The sequence below is a fragment of the Nycticebus coucang genome, chromosome 8, assembly GCF_027406575.1.
Source record: "Nycticebus coucang isolate mNycCou1 chromosome 8, mNycCou1.pri, whole genome shotgun sequence".
Taxonomy (NCBI): domain Eukaryota; kingdom Metazoa; phylum Chordata; class Mammalia; order Primates; family Lorisidae; genus Nycticebus; species Nycticebus coucang.
In genome coordinates this window covers 67,586,743-67,601,275 of record NC_069787.1, presented here as the reverse complement: position 1 = coordinate 67,601,275, position 14,533 = coordinate 67,586,743, and the positions used below count along the sequence as shown (strand labels likewise).

Below are 14,533 nucleotides of genomic sequence, written 5' to 3'. Positions count from 1 at the left end.
CTCCTCTACTCCCACTGGTTCATCCACAGCCAGAGCACGTGCCTCACAGTCAACTTGAATCCACATTTTTTAGCTGCAGAACTCACGTTAGTATGTTTAATAGTCCAAATGAGTAAATGTACAATTAGGAATTGTCAGTTCACAGGACACGACTAACTCTTCAAGGAAACCTTCAAGGAAACCAAATGATACCACAAACTCATGAAGGAACTTACTAGGTTGTACTCAATTCTAAGAAAAGATTCTGAAACCATCTTTAATTATAAAATTTATTTTATTTTAGCTGATTTCCCATTAATTCACACTCACCTCCTGCGCAGCTTCCACACTGCAACTGCTTCCAATCTCAGACTGCAGATGAAGCAGGCAGGCAGCTATAAGGTCAGTGGTAAATGGCACAAGTGTAAATGTGCAAGAAACAACTTCAGTGCAAGAGCAGAATGTGGTCTGAACAATCTTGCACAGTGGTTTTTTAACCATGTATCGTAGATGTGAATCTCTGGTAAAGCTTTTAGTTAGTAATAATGATTTAAAGTTTTTTATTGCTCCCGTTAGCTTTCAAAAGTGTTCTAATTGGTTATGTTACATCCTTACTCTTTTTCTATACTACCCAATCAGTAGTATAGAACTACTACTGAAGACTGGAACTGTCCTGTGCATCTCTAATTCTGGCAATCTTACTAGTTCTTTATCCTTACATCCTCTTTCTAGGACTTTGGGGGTCTCTCATCCTAAGTCCAGCTCCCTGTAACTTCTCTACAATGGCACAGAACTCAATGTGGATTTGGAAGATAAAGATACCTTTAGCTGGGTGGCACCTGTGGCTCAGTGAGTAGGGCACCAGCCCCATATGCCGAGGGTGGCGGGTTCAAACCCAGCCCCGGCCAAACTGCAACAAAAAAATAGCCGGGCGTTGTGGCGGGCGCCTGTAGTCCCAGTTGCTTGGGAGGCTGAGGCAAGAGAATCGCTTAAGCCCAAGAGTTAAGAGGTTGCTGTGAGCCATGTGACGCCACAGCACTCTACCCGAGGGCGGTACAGTGAGACTCTGTCCCTACAAAAAAAAAAAAAAAAAAAAAAAAAAAGATACCTTTAGCTAAAGTCGGTATTTACCTCATCAGGGAAAGGCTACCAGGAGTCCTCAAACTATGGCCCGCAGACCACAGGAGGCGGTGTGATTCTATTTGTTCCCGTTTTGTTTTTTTACTTCAAAATAAGATATGTGCAGTGTGCATAGGAATTTGTTCATAGTTTTTCTTTTTAAACTATAGTCCGGCCCTCCAATGGTCTGAGGGACAGTGAACTGGCCCCCTGTTTTATAAGTTTGAGAACCTCTGAAGTTCTCCCAACAAGGTCAAACTATTTCCATAAACCTAAGACATAATAGTTATTTTCATTAAAAATGATGTTTTTGGCTCGGTGCCTATGGTTCAAGCAGCTAAGGCGCCAGCCACATACACCTGAGTTGGCGGGTTTGAGTCCAGCCCAGGCCCGCCAAACAATGATGGCTGCAACCAAAAAAGAAAAAATGATGTTTTTAACTGTTTCTTTTAAATTTTGATTACAGTAAAAATCCATAATTATTAACCACATAATCAAAAGCTCCTGAGGTCCACGATAAATTTTAAGAGTTTAATGGAGTCCTGAAACCAAAGTGTTTGCGAATAATGAAGTAGATTATTGCTCTGGCCACTTTCTAGCGACCCCTGTTGGTGACTCTCTACCTAAAGGTGCTCTGCCTGTGGTGACAGGCAGGAAGAAGTACAGGTAAAATAGCTCCCTGTGGTGTTTCATAACACCATAGATTCTCTGAAATTACTCTTAAAGAGGTAGAGTCTGATTCCTCTCCCTCTGAATATGGACTCAAGAGTCATGCGTTTCCCCAGCTCATGCACATTTGTCTCTCTGCACACCACCATCAAATCCCTCAACACCATGTAAGAAGTCTAGCTACTCTGAAGCCTACATATTGCAGAGACCATATAGAGAATGAGAATTACCTAAGAAATCCCAGGTGTTCTAGCCCCCAGCTATTTGATTAAACCACATCAGACATATGAGTAAGGAAGTCTTCAGATGGCTCCAGCAGCCAACCTCCAGATCTACAAATAGCCATAATAATAAATGGTAGTGGGGGGTTGTTTTGCAGTAATAAAAAAACTAGAACATTTCCTCTCAAAGCATCCCTCAATCAAAAACTGATTGTTTGGGGGTGGGATAATTCTGGGCAAGTGCAGTTAGTTTCCCAGCGTTTTCTCATATGCAGTTCTCACTGAGGGAGCTGGCTTAATTAAGACAGCTTTTATTGACTGTCTTTTTGTTCCTAGCTTCCCACCCAACTCTACCTTTGTTCCTTGTACCTAGAAATAAACTACTTGTACATATTTGAGTCTTTAGTCTCCTTCTCGAAGAACCAAAACTGAGAGGTCACTTACGTTAAAACACACAAAAAGGGCGGCGCCTGTGGCTCAGTGGGTAGGGCGCCGGTCCCATATGCCGGAGGTGGCGGGTTCAAACCCAGCCCCGGCCAAATTAAAAAAAAAAAAACACACAAAAAGAAAAGATGGACAAATGTGACTAACATAAAAACTGAAAATCTTCAAAAGACACAAAAAACAATGTTTATAAAAAGAGAGGGGAATGAACATATGGAACCTCCTTAATTGACCTAATTTTCATAGATAGGACATGCACCCCAACTATATATATATATATATATATATATATATATATATATATATATATATATATATCTCAGTACAGGAAGCCTAGTTCCTTATGTTGACCACCTCTGTATGTTGACCAGTTTATTACAGTCCCTTGTGTGGTCAACATATTGAGGTTCTACTGTATTTGTAGTATACAATTAAGAGATAATTCTTGACTATAAACAAGTTTAAATAATAATAAAGTACCCAGCCAGTTCTGCAGTTCTCAAAAGTGGAAACCCATATGGCAAATAAATTCTCAATCTTAGGCTCAAAGAAATGCAAATGAAACACGCTGGCACACCTTTTAAATATGTGAATGGCAAAAATTTCCAGTATATCCTCTGATACAGACATTCTGCTTCTTGGGACTTATTCTGAGGAAATAACTGGACATATGAATGTGGTTATAGTATAAAAGTATTTATAAGAACCAGCTTGGCACCTGTAGCTCAGCGGCTAGGGTGCCAGTCACATATACCACAGCTGGTGGGTTTGAATCCAGCACAGGCCTGCCAAACAACAATGACAACTACAACCAAAAAACAACCAGGTATTGTGGTGGGTGCCTATGGGCCCAGCTACTAGGGAGGATGAGGCAAGAGAATCGCTTAAGCCCAAGAGCTGGAGGTTGCTGTGAGTTGTGATGCCACCACACTCTACTAAGGGTGACATAGTGAGATTCTGTATCCAAAAAAAAAAAAAATAGCAAGAACCCACTTATGGGCGGCGGCGCCTGTGGCTCAGTGAGTAGGGCGCCGGCCCCATATGCTGAGGGTGCAGGTTCAAACCCAGCCCCAGCCAAACTGCAACAACAACAAAAAAAAATAGCCGGGCGTTGTGGCGGGCACCTGTAGTCCCAGCTACTCAGGAGGCTGAGGCAAGAGAATCACATAAGCCCAAGAGCTGGAGGTTGCTGTGGGCTGTGTGACGCCACGGCACTCTACCGAGGGCAGTAAAGTGAGACTCTGTCTCTACAAAGAAAAAGAACCTACTTATGTATGATGAAAAAATAGAATGAGCTAAATTATTGCTAGGAGATAGGCTATATAAATTGTGTTATAACACTATAGTGGTATATGGTGCAGCTCTTAAATGAGATAAGGTATACATATTTAGCAAGGAAAGAAATCCATAATGTACTATTAGTTTAAAAAAAGGTTCCATAACAATATGCAAAACATTTTTATAAAACATAAATATAACCAAACTGTTAAAAGTGTTTATACCTGCAGGATGAGTTGTAGAGAATTCTCTCCTTTAAAAAGATCTGTATTGCTCAATTAGATAACGATGTGTTACATTTTACTATTTAAGACAGGGTCTTACTGTCACACCATCTAGAGTACAGTGGCCATATCAGAGCTCTGCAAGCTCAAACTCCTGGGCTTAAGCAATCCTCCTGCCTCAGCCTCCTGAATAGCTGGGACTACTATAGACCAGTGCCATCATGCCCTGCTAATTTTTCTTTTTTGTGTGTGTGTGTGGGGGTGGGGGGGCCGCGGGGCAGGGGGGTAAAGAGGTCTTGCTCTTGCTCAGGCTGTTCTTGAACTCTTGACCTCAAGCGACTCTCCCACCTCAGCCTCCGAGTGCTAGGTTTGAGCCATTGTACTTGGCCATGTTATTTTAATAATAACAACCTATTTTAATTCTGAAGAAAAAAGTAAAGGTAAAAGGTAGACGAGATGGAATCTAATCCACCTAGTAAAATAGAAAGTATAAGTAAAATAGGGTTGGCGGTGCCCGTAGCTCAGTTGGTAGGGTGCTGGCCACATTCACCAAGACTGGCGGGTTCAAACCTGGCCCGGGCCAGCTAAAACAACAATGACAACTGCAACAAAAAAAAATAGCCGGGCTTTGTGGTGGGCGCCTATATTCCCAGCTACATGGGAAGCTGAGGCAAGAGAATCACTTGAGCTCAGGAATTTGAGGTTGCTGTGAGCTGTGACACTACAGCACTCTACCCAGGGTGACAGCTTGAGACTGTGTTTAAAAAAAAAAAAAAAAGGTAAAATAGGGTTATCCTAGGGTAAGGAAGGTTTCTGACTAGAAAGACATTGCCTCACGGGCTTGGAGGAACAGAGGGGTCCTCAATCTGGGCTGTCAATATTCTTTCTCCTGTCCTTCAAAACTTTGTTTAATTTAAGCCCAGTTTTCATAGTTTCTTAGAATAGAGTTGCTTGAGATCTGAGGGGAGACCTTCTGACGTGGTTGTTCCTACTTCATTCCAAATACATTTTCTACGGTGACCCATAAGCTGCACCTTGGGGTGAAAATCTGGAATAATCATTCATAGGAAATGTTTAAAATGTTTATCACTACTCCCATTCCCAGCTATAATCCTATGAAAATAATCATTTGTGGGGTATTTGCGAAACTTGGTAAATGTAGAATGTAAAGGTTTTGGCACAGTAACTGAGATAACGCCGGAAAGGCTATGTTAACCACTGTGATAAAAATGTGTCAAATGGTCTATGAAGCGAGTGTATGATGCCCCATGATCATATCAATGTATACAGTTATGATTTAATAAAAATAAATAAATAGGGCGGCGCCTGTGGCTCAGTGAGTAGGGCGCCGGCCCCATATGCCGAGGGTGGCGGGTTCAAACCCAGCCCTGGCCAAACTGCAACAAAAAAAAATAGCCGGGCGTTGTGGCGGGCGCCTGTAGTCCCAGCTGCTCGGGAGGCTGAGGCAAGAGAATCGCGTAAGCCCAAGAGTTAGAGGTTGCTGTGAGCCGTGTGACGCCACAGCACTCTACCGAGGGTGGTACAGTGAGACTCTGTCTCTACAAAAAAAAAAAAAAAAATTAACTTCCTGGGACCTGGAGGCTGATGCTTCTGCTTATGTGAAAGCCCTCCGTTCTGTAAAAGCCAAAGCCCGTTTCTCCAGCTTGATTCAAACTGACCAGTGAGAAAGGTACCCCGTGAACTGGAACTTCTAGACAGGGGATTTAAAAAAAAAAAAAAAAATAAATAAATAAATAAATAAATAAATAAAGTAAGAATACACACACACACAAAAAAAGAAAATAATCATTTGTTAGAAAGGGTTTAGGTGGCCTGTGCCTCCTCCTGTGGTCACAATGAAGGTGAGATTTTGGCCCTGTGATAAAAGCTTCCACTGACAATTAATTGGAAAACCGGAACATACCTACACTGAATAGACACTGTCTTTGCCTTCTCTTCTCTTACCTTCAGTTCAGCCTCTTCCTTCTTAGACAGGAAGTGACAGAATGAAACATGGAGCAACTATAAACCCTGAAACAGTGTAAATAAACAAAAGGGCCTCAAGTTCAGCTTAGAGCAGGATCCACTTTCAGCAGCACACATGCTACAAATGTACAATACAGAGAATGTCAGCATGGCCCCAGCACAGGATTGACATGCAAATTTGTGGCATGTTCCTTTTTTTTTTTTTTTTTGAGACTGAGCCTCAAGCTGTTGCCCTGGGTAGATTGCCGTGGTGGCATCACAGCTTACAGCAATCTCCAACTCCTGGGCTTAAGCGTTCTCTTGCCTCGGCCTCCCAAGTAGTTGGGACTACAGGTGCCTGCCGCAATGCCAGGCTATTTTTTGGTTGTAGTTGTCATTGTCTGGCAGGCCCGAGCTGGATTCGAACCCACCAGCTCTGGTGTATGTGGCTGGCGCCTTAGCTGCTTGAGCTATAGGCGTCGAGCCTATGTTCTGTATTTAAAAAAAAAAAAAAAAAATTTAAACGGAGGGAGGATTGCCTGAGCCCAAGAGTCTGAGGTTGCTGTGAGCTAGGATACCACAGCACTCTACCCAGGGCACAGAATGAGACTGTCTCAATCAATCAATAAACTGAAGTAGGGGGACCTGATAGCCGGGCACAGGAGATACTTTACCAAAAGAGGGTGCTCTTCTTCCCTATTCTAATGTAGAAATACCAAGTATTAGCTAAGATAGCTATTCAATTTATCAAATAGTCAACACATAAAAGACTAGCAATGGGTCAATTTAATTGTGTGTAAATTACATAGCACATATGCTATGTAATGTTGACAATAAAGTTGACAATTTATCCAAATATAAGGAAAATAAATCAAATTCAATTCTCCGGAATTTATTACATAAGGGTTTGTTCTGCCCTATTATTTGTATATTTAAAATAACTTCCAACATTTGGGAAGAAAAATGTAATTTTCAAAATTCTTTCATAAACTTTGACTTTTGATCTTCATCCAAATCTTCTGAATGGGGAAGGTTAGACCCATTTTAAAGATGGGGCAACAGATTTAGGAAGCTAAGTGATATGTTTGTACAAAGTTATAAAGCCTGGAAATCAGTTGTGGCCAATGCAATGCAGATTTTCCTAAAGTGATATTCTTTCCACTACACCCATGAAGCTTGCAATAAAGTTATTTGCCTTTGGACTCAATACAAAAGTTGTTTAATCACTTTTATTAGTTCGCCTTTCCTATCTTATGATTTCATTTTTCTTTCACATTTGTAAGGAATCTGGGATTGAGCGGAAACAAGAAAAATCTTATGATCTGCCAAAATATGTTACTAAATTAATAAAAATTCATTTTATTTGTAGAAATGAAATTAGTTGAAAATAAACACATACCACACAGAGTACTAAGTGTGGAGGAAAGGGGATCTCAGAAATAATGTGAGATAGTACTATATAAATCATGTGTTTTTTTTTTTCCTGAAGAATTATTTTCGATATTCTGGGCTTTTTGTTTTCCACAAAAATCTATCAATTTCTAAAAAAAAACAAAAAAAAAAAACAAAAAAAAACCCTATTGGGATTTTTCACCAGGATGTGTCTACAGGTCAAGTTGATAGCTTACCCAGTGTATTTTTCCATTTCTTATAGGTCTCCTTTGTTTTGGCAGTGTTTTAAAAGTTCCAATGTACAACTCTTACACATATTTTATTAAATACTTCCCTAAATATTTTGATTATTTTTAATGCTGTTAAAACTGATGTTTAAACTTCTAAAGTTCTAATTGTTGCTAATGTGTAGAAAAACAATGGTATTGACCTGTTATCTTATGAACTTATAAACTCACTTATTTTAGTAATTTGTAGAGTCCTAAGAATCTTCTACATGGAACATCACATATAATATACCATCTGTGAATAAAGACAGTTTTATGTTTTCCTTTCCAAAAAAAAAAAAAAAAAAGAACAGTATTGTGAGAATCTCCACCTTAATGAAAACCAGAGATAGATTGGGAAACAAACGTCAGTTCCATCACAGTTCAAATGTTACAGCTCTAAATGGCAAACATAACAAAAAAGAAATAGTTCTTTCTTTCCCCCCAACGGAGCTTTTTAAAAAAAAAAGGCAGGTATAGAATGTAAGACCTACTTTCCCCAGCTCAGAAGTTAGGTTGGTCCCAGGAATTTAGATCCACTCTATTTCATTCTAGTTCACAGTGGCGTTGGGAGGTCCAGCAGTCACTGGAATGACTTGCATTGAAATGTGAGGTCAAACCCCTGCCTGAGGATACAATATCACCCACTGCTCAAGGCTCTGTGAAGCTGAGGCCTCTGCAAATTCTTTGTTCCCTCCCTCTCCACTGCAGGATCCACAACTCAGAACTATCAGGAAATGACAGGGTCACGAGGTGAGGAGAGCTATTTACTGCACTTGGGGAGTCCTTGGCTTTTTTCTTGGCCCCAGCTGGCTGGAGAGAAAAGGGGAAGGATGTTTATATTTGCATAGGGCAAGAGACTGAATAAGTGAGGCTATGACCTGCATGTCAAATACAAAGCTGGGCTTGGAGGGGAGGGTCCAGCTGCGTTCTCATCACTAACTCTCTCACCTAAGTGACTCTTGGTCCTGCTCTCTACACACACCCTTGTAGCTGAACAGAAGTCAATAGCTTTTACACAAGCTGCTGCTGAAGACGCCCAAGTGTAGTATGTCTAGGACTAGGACTGGTAAGCAGATACACAGGCCTTTTCACCAGTGGTGACTGGTCAGGCACTACAGTGGCCTGTAAATCAACACATGTCTGCACACATGCTACATGTCAGGTGCTTCCTATAATGCCTCTCTAATAGTCATTTAATATCTAATACCAAGAAGTACAAAGCTTTATCCCCAGAAAAGAGTCCTAATAAAAATGTCATATTCTGAGAATTTACAATTTTATATCAAACACTCTTAAAGATCGAATTACTATGTGTCTATTCGGGATAGGTTTTATGAAAAGGCTAAAAGGTGAGATAGGTCCTGATTAAAAGGAAAAGGAGGCAGTTTCTCCAAGACTAAAATGAGGAGTTTGGAGGGACAAATGATAAGCTTGAGTAGAAAATAAAGAGTAGAGGGAGCTGAAAAACGAAGTGGGGAAAATTTAAACTCTAATTTTTTTCCTTCTTTTTTTGAAACAGTCCCACTTTGTTGCCCTTGGTAGAATGCTACGGCATCATAGCTCAGAACAAACTCAAATTCTTGGGCTCAAGCAATTCTCTTGCCTCAGCCTCCCAAGTAGCTGGGACTGCAGGCGCCCGCCACAATACCCAACTGGTTTTAGAGATGAAGTCTCACTCTGGCTCAGGCTCCCCTAGAACCTGTGAGCTCAGGTAATCCACCTACCTCAGCCTCCCAGAGTGCTAGGATTACAGGCGTTAGCCAACGCCCCCAGTCCATTTTTTTCCTTCTTAAAAGGAAACAGTGACCTAGGCTGAAGTATTGAACTAGAGAAAAAACACTAAGATATCTCATGAGACATGCATAAAGGTAGATTAAACACAGGATCAACTTTTTTTTTTTTTTTTTGTTTTTTGGCCAGGGATGGGTTTGAACTCGCCACCTCCGGCATATGGGACCAGCACCCTACTCCTTGAGCCACAGGCGCCGCCCCAGGATCAACTTTTACTCATTCTTCAAACTCCACCAACATTACAATAAAGGGTTTTTGTTGTTGTTTTGTTTTGTTTTTAAGGCATAAAACAGAGAAGATGGAGGGAAGAGACAATACTGAAAGCTCGGAAGATTGAAGGCAAATAGATGGATGCTAAAGGGATTGATATACCCAAGAAAACGGAACCCTGCACTGGCTGGGAAGAAAGCCAAGACTGAGTCCGTGTATCCCACTGAAACCCCCGAAAGACTCAGAAATTTGTGTTTCCAGTGGAAACTGGGAGTGAGGCAGGGTTAAGTTTGGTAAGGGGGAAAGGATTAGTTAAAAATGTGTTTAAGAAGCAGTCAAAGCTGAGTGCAATATAGCTCACACCTGTAATCCCTGAACTTTGGGAGTGGGAAGATCGCTTGAGGCCAGGGGCTTAAGACCAACTTAGGCAACACAGCCCCTATCTCCATAAAAAATAAAAAAAGTTAGCTGGGCAGGGTGGTGCTTGCCTGTAGTCCCAGACACTGAGGAAGCTGAGGCAGGAGGATGGCTTAAGGCCAGGAGTTCAACACTGCAGTGACATGCCACTGCAGTCCAGCCTGGGTGACAGAGTGAGAACCTATCTCTCAAACAAACAAAGCAGCAAATTCCAAAATCTGTGATTGGGCAGAATTCTAAGATGGGGCTGTATGATCTCCTCCCTGAAGCGTGGGTGGAAGCTGTAATTTACTTTTTACCAACGCTATATGGTAAAGTTGATGTGATATCATTCTCTACACCAGGTTATGCTTTATTTATATAAAACAAAGTCTTAACTGACTATACAAAGTCCCCTGCTAGCCTTGAAGAAGCAAACTGATGACGTAAACTGCCTATAGAGAAGGCTAGAGAACTCTGAGTGGCCTCAGTCCTATGCTGCAAGTATCTGAATTCTGCCAACAACTATATGACCTTGGAAGAGCTACAGATGAAGTCAGGCCAGACTGCGACCTAAGAAGAACCGGAGGACAGGAGTCAGCTAACTGTCCGGGTTCCAGACCCACGTTAACTGTGAGATACTACATGTCTGTACTGTCATGGGCTGCTAAATTTGCAATTTGTTACAAAGCAACAGAAATTCTTCCAGTCTGAGGTTTACTTTCTGGAGAGGTTAAAACAGAGGGTCTCTGCACCAGGGGTCATTAATATGGATGAGGGCAGAGGTGCTGTATTGAAAATGAGCTTAGGGATTTGGGACAGTAAGATTTCCAGTTTTCTTCCTCTACTCAGCTCCCAGAACATGCCAGCCCTTCACCCTCTAGTCTCTTTGGGCGAACATGAGCAGTCCAGCAAAAAGGACCTCAATATATTGACATTAAAGGCTCTCTAAATAACTGACAACAAAGAAACATGGTTCCTTTCTAACATGGAAAACAAAGATCAGGACAAACTAGAATACAGCCTATAGAAAATCAAATTACAAAGAGATGAAAATTTCAAAATAGACATAACATTAATAATCAGAGAGGCATGGCAGCGCCTGTAGCTCACTGGATAGGGTGCTGGCCACACCCACTGAGACCAGAGGCTTTGAACCCAGGCCGGCTAAAACATCGACAACAACTGCAACAACAAAAAATAGCTGGGCAATGTGTTGGGCGCCTGTAGTCCCAGCTAGTTGGGAGGCTGAGGCAAGAGAATCACTTAAGCAAGTTTGAGGTTGCTGAGAGTTGTGATACCAAGGCACTCTACCCAGGGCAACAACTTGAGACACTGTCTCAAAAAAAAAGAAGAAGAAAAGAAAAAAAATCAGAGAGACAGAAAACACTGCATTGATAAAACAAGAACAAGGCCAAAACAAAATGTTCAGAAAAGAAAAAGTAGCTCTTAGAAATTAAAAATGAAAGCAAGCCAGGGACAGACAGTAGCCCATGCCTGTAATTCCAGCACTTTGGAAGGCCAACTCAGGAGGGTCACTTGAGACCAGCCTGGGCAGCACAGTGAGACCCTACTTCTACAAAAAATAATAACAGAAGTTAGCTAACTTTAAGGGTATATGGCTGCACTCTCAGTTGCTTCAGAGGCTGAGGCTGGAGGATCACTTGAGCTTGGGTGGTCAAGGTTGCAGTGAGCTATGCTCGTGCCACTACACTCCAGCCTGGGTAACAGAGCAAGACTCTGTCTCAAAAAATTAAAAAATTAAATTAAATTAAAAAAATATACACGGCTCGGCGCCTGTGGCTCAAGCAGCTAAGGCGCCAGCTACATACACCTGAGCTGGCAGGTTCGAATCCAGCCCAGGCCTGCCAAACAACAATGACGGCTACAACCAAAAAATGGCCGGGCGTTGTGGTGGGCATCTGTAATCCCAGCTACTTGGGAGGCTGAGGCAGGAGAATCATTTGAGCCCAGGATTTGGAGGTTGCTGTGAGCTGTGATGCCGCAGCACTCTACCCAGGGCGATAGCTTGAGGTGCTGTCTCAAAAAGAAAGAAAAAAAAAAAATGTATATATATACACACACACACACACACACATCATCTTTAGTAAAATAACAAAAATATAAAAAAGGAACACAGGGTAGAGAAATTTATTCTAAAGAGAACTGGGAAGGTTTCATAGTGTAATGTTATCTAAGTTATGCTTTGAAAGCTGAACAGGTTTTATTTTTTGAGTGACAGAGTTACCAAAATGGAGAAGAACTTTTGGTTCAGAGATGTGTGTCTCCTGCAGAAATGCAGTTGAAGATGGACCTCAAAAGACTACATGGGAACAGACCACACAGGACCTTAAATGCCTACTAAAGCAATTCAGAATTTCATAGCTTTGTACCGCCTGTAGGAATGAAGTAACAAAAAAGCTAGTCACTGTCTTAGAAAACATCAGCCAAGTCAGAAGTAAGAAGATGCCTTCTAGGAATGAAGCAGAGAGCCTAATTAAGAAGCTATGGCGATCTAACAACCTGGACTATAGCAGTGTCAGAACAAAACTGTCTCTGGGGAAATCAATAAGTACTTCACAGTAACAACCCTAAAGTTATCTTTTTTGTGTGTGTGTGTGGTTTTTGGCCGGGGCTGGGTTTGAACCTACCACCTACGGCATATGGGACCGGTGCCCTACTCCTTGAGCCACAGGCACCGCCCAACCCTAAAGTTATCAATAAACCACAGATCCTCTGAATACTTCAACACATATACAAATAAGATGTCTACATTCAGTCCTCCAAGAGCTGAACAGAACTCAAACCGTCTTTTCCAGGCCTGCTCAGTCTTCCAGCAGTATTGTTAACCAAGAGTAGCATTTAGTTAAGTAGTTATTCACTAAATAAATAAAATGTGGCCTCAAACGCTGTAATCCCAGCTACCTGGAGGGCTGAGGCAGGAAGATTATTTGAGACCAGGAGTTCAAGACTAGTCACACAGCAAGATTCCATTTTTACAAAATAATAATTAAGGCTCAGCGCCTGTAGCACAGTGGTTACAGCGCCAGCCACATACACTGAGGTTGGCAGGTTTAAATCCGGCCTGGGCCAGCTAAACGACAATGACAGCTGCAACAACAAAAATAGCTGGGCGTTGTGGCAGGCACCTGTAGTCTCAGCACCTGTACTTGGGAGGCTGAGGCAAGAGAATCACTTAAGCCAAAGAGTTTGAGGTTGCTGTGAGCTATGAGCTATCCAGCATTTCCAGGGCACTCTACTGAGGGCAACATAATGAGACTCTGTCTCAAAAATAATAATAATAATAATAATAATAATAATAATAAAATAAAAACACCATTTAAATGTATTCATTGCCTATAGCAAATGAAGGGGTAAATGCACCCAAAATAAACACATCTAAGCAAAATGAATACTTTCAGTCAGTTTACCCGGCAGCTTGATTGGAATGTGCTTCTTGTAAGAACCAGTGTTCACAAGTTTAGAAACTCACAAACAGGTGGGCAAGGTGGCTCATGCCTATAATCCTAGCACTCCAGGAGGCCCAGGCAGGCAGACGGTTTGAGCTCAGGAATTCAAGACCAGCCTGAGCAAGAGCAAGACCCCAACCCTACTAAAAACAAACAAACAAAAAAACCCTAAATACTTCACAAACAGGCACATTCAGCGCCACATAAACATGAGGTAAGATGAGCATTGACATAAAGTCTAGAGAATAGCCACTAATATGCAGTGCATCTCTGACTATTAATGATATCTGTGAATTTTGTTAATTGAAAATCCCTGTCAAGCTGGGTGAGGTCTCACACCTGTAATCGTAGTGCTTTGGGGAACCAAGGTTGGAGGATGGCTTGAGGCCAGGAGGTTGAGACAAGCCTGAGCAAATTGAGTCCCTAGTCTCTACTAAAAATAGAAAAATCAGCTGGGCGTGGTGTTGAGTGCCTGTAGTCCCAGCTACTTGGGAGGCTGCAGAAAGATGACATGAGCCCAGGAGTGTGAGGTTGCTGTGAGCTAAACTGAGGCCATGGCCTTTTAGCCCAGGTGATAAGACTGTCTTACAATAGGCAGGTAAATAAATAAAGTCACCATCAATATTTGGTCATCCATTCTTAGTGTTTTGTTAAGGTGCACTTACATTGACAAAGACCACCACACAAACCCATGAGGCAGACCAGCTGAGATATTGCTAAGAAGATAAAATCAGAGTACTCAAGATTTGTTTAGTAAAACAACTAAGTTAGTGAGATGCACTCCTTAGCCCTGAAGGAGCAGCAGCTGTGGCACTTGTCTCAATCCCACAGAAACCTGATCAGGGGACAGAACATTCATCCTCTTCCAGCCAAAGTGAAAGTGCCCAGAAGCCAAGGAGTAGACAGCTGTGAGAGGCAGGCTGTTGGAGAGTAGCGGAGAGTGAGCCCCTGAGTTTCAGTCCAGCAGAGCAAACTGACTTTCCCTTTCACTAATCACGTAACAGGAGCAGTCAGAGCCATTCTTCACTTCAAGACACCTTATCCATCTACCATATGCCAAACCTACACGCAGGACATGGTTCTGGACTACCTCTTCAAAATGTCAG

General features: G+C 41.9%; 1 protein-coding gene and 1 non-coding gene across 2 annotated transcripts in view; one reads left to right on the top strand and one right to left on the bottom strand.

Annotated features, from left to right (window-relative positions):
- UBE2E1 (ubiquitin conjugating enzyme E2 E1) overlaps window positions 1–14,533 on the bottom strand; it is a 99,793-nt gene that overhangs the window by 12,755 nt on the left and 72,505 nt on the right. The gene's annotated exons all lie outside the window — the stretch shown is intronic.
- LOC128592970 (U6 spliceosomal RNA) lies at window positions 6,018–6,120 on the top strand. Its single transcript, XR_008382168.1, has one exon. It is a non-coding gene; the product is annotated as a U6 spliceosomal RNA (small nuclear RNA).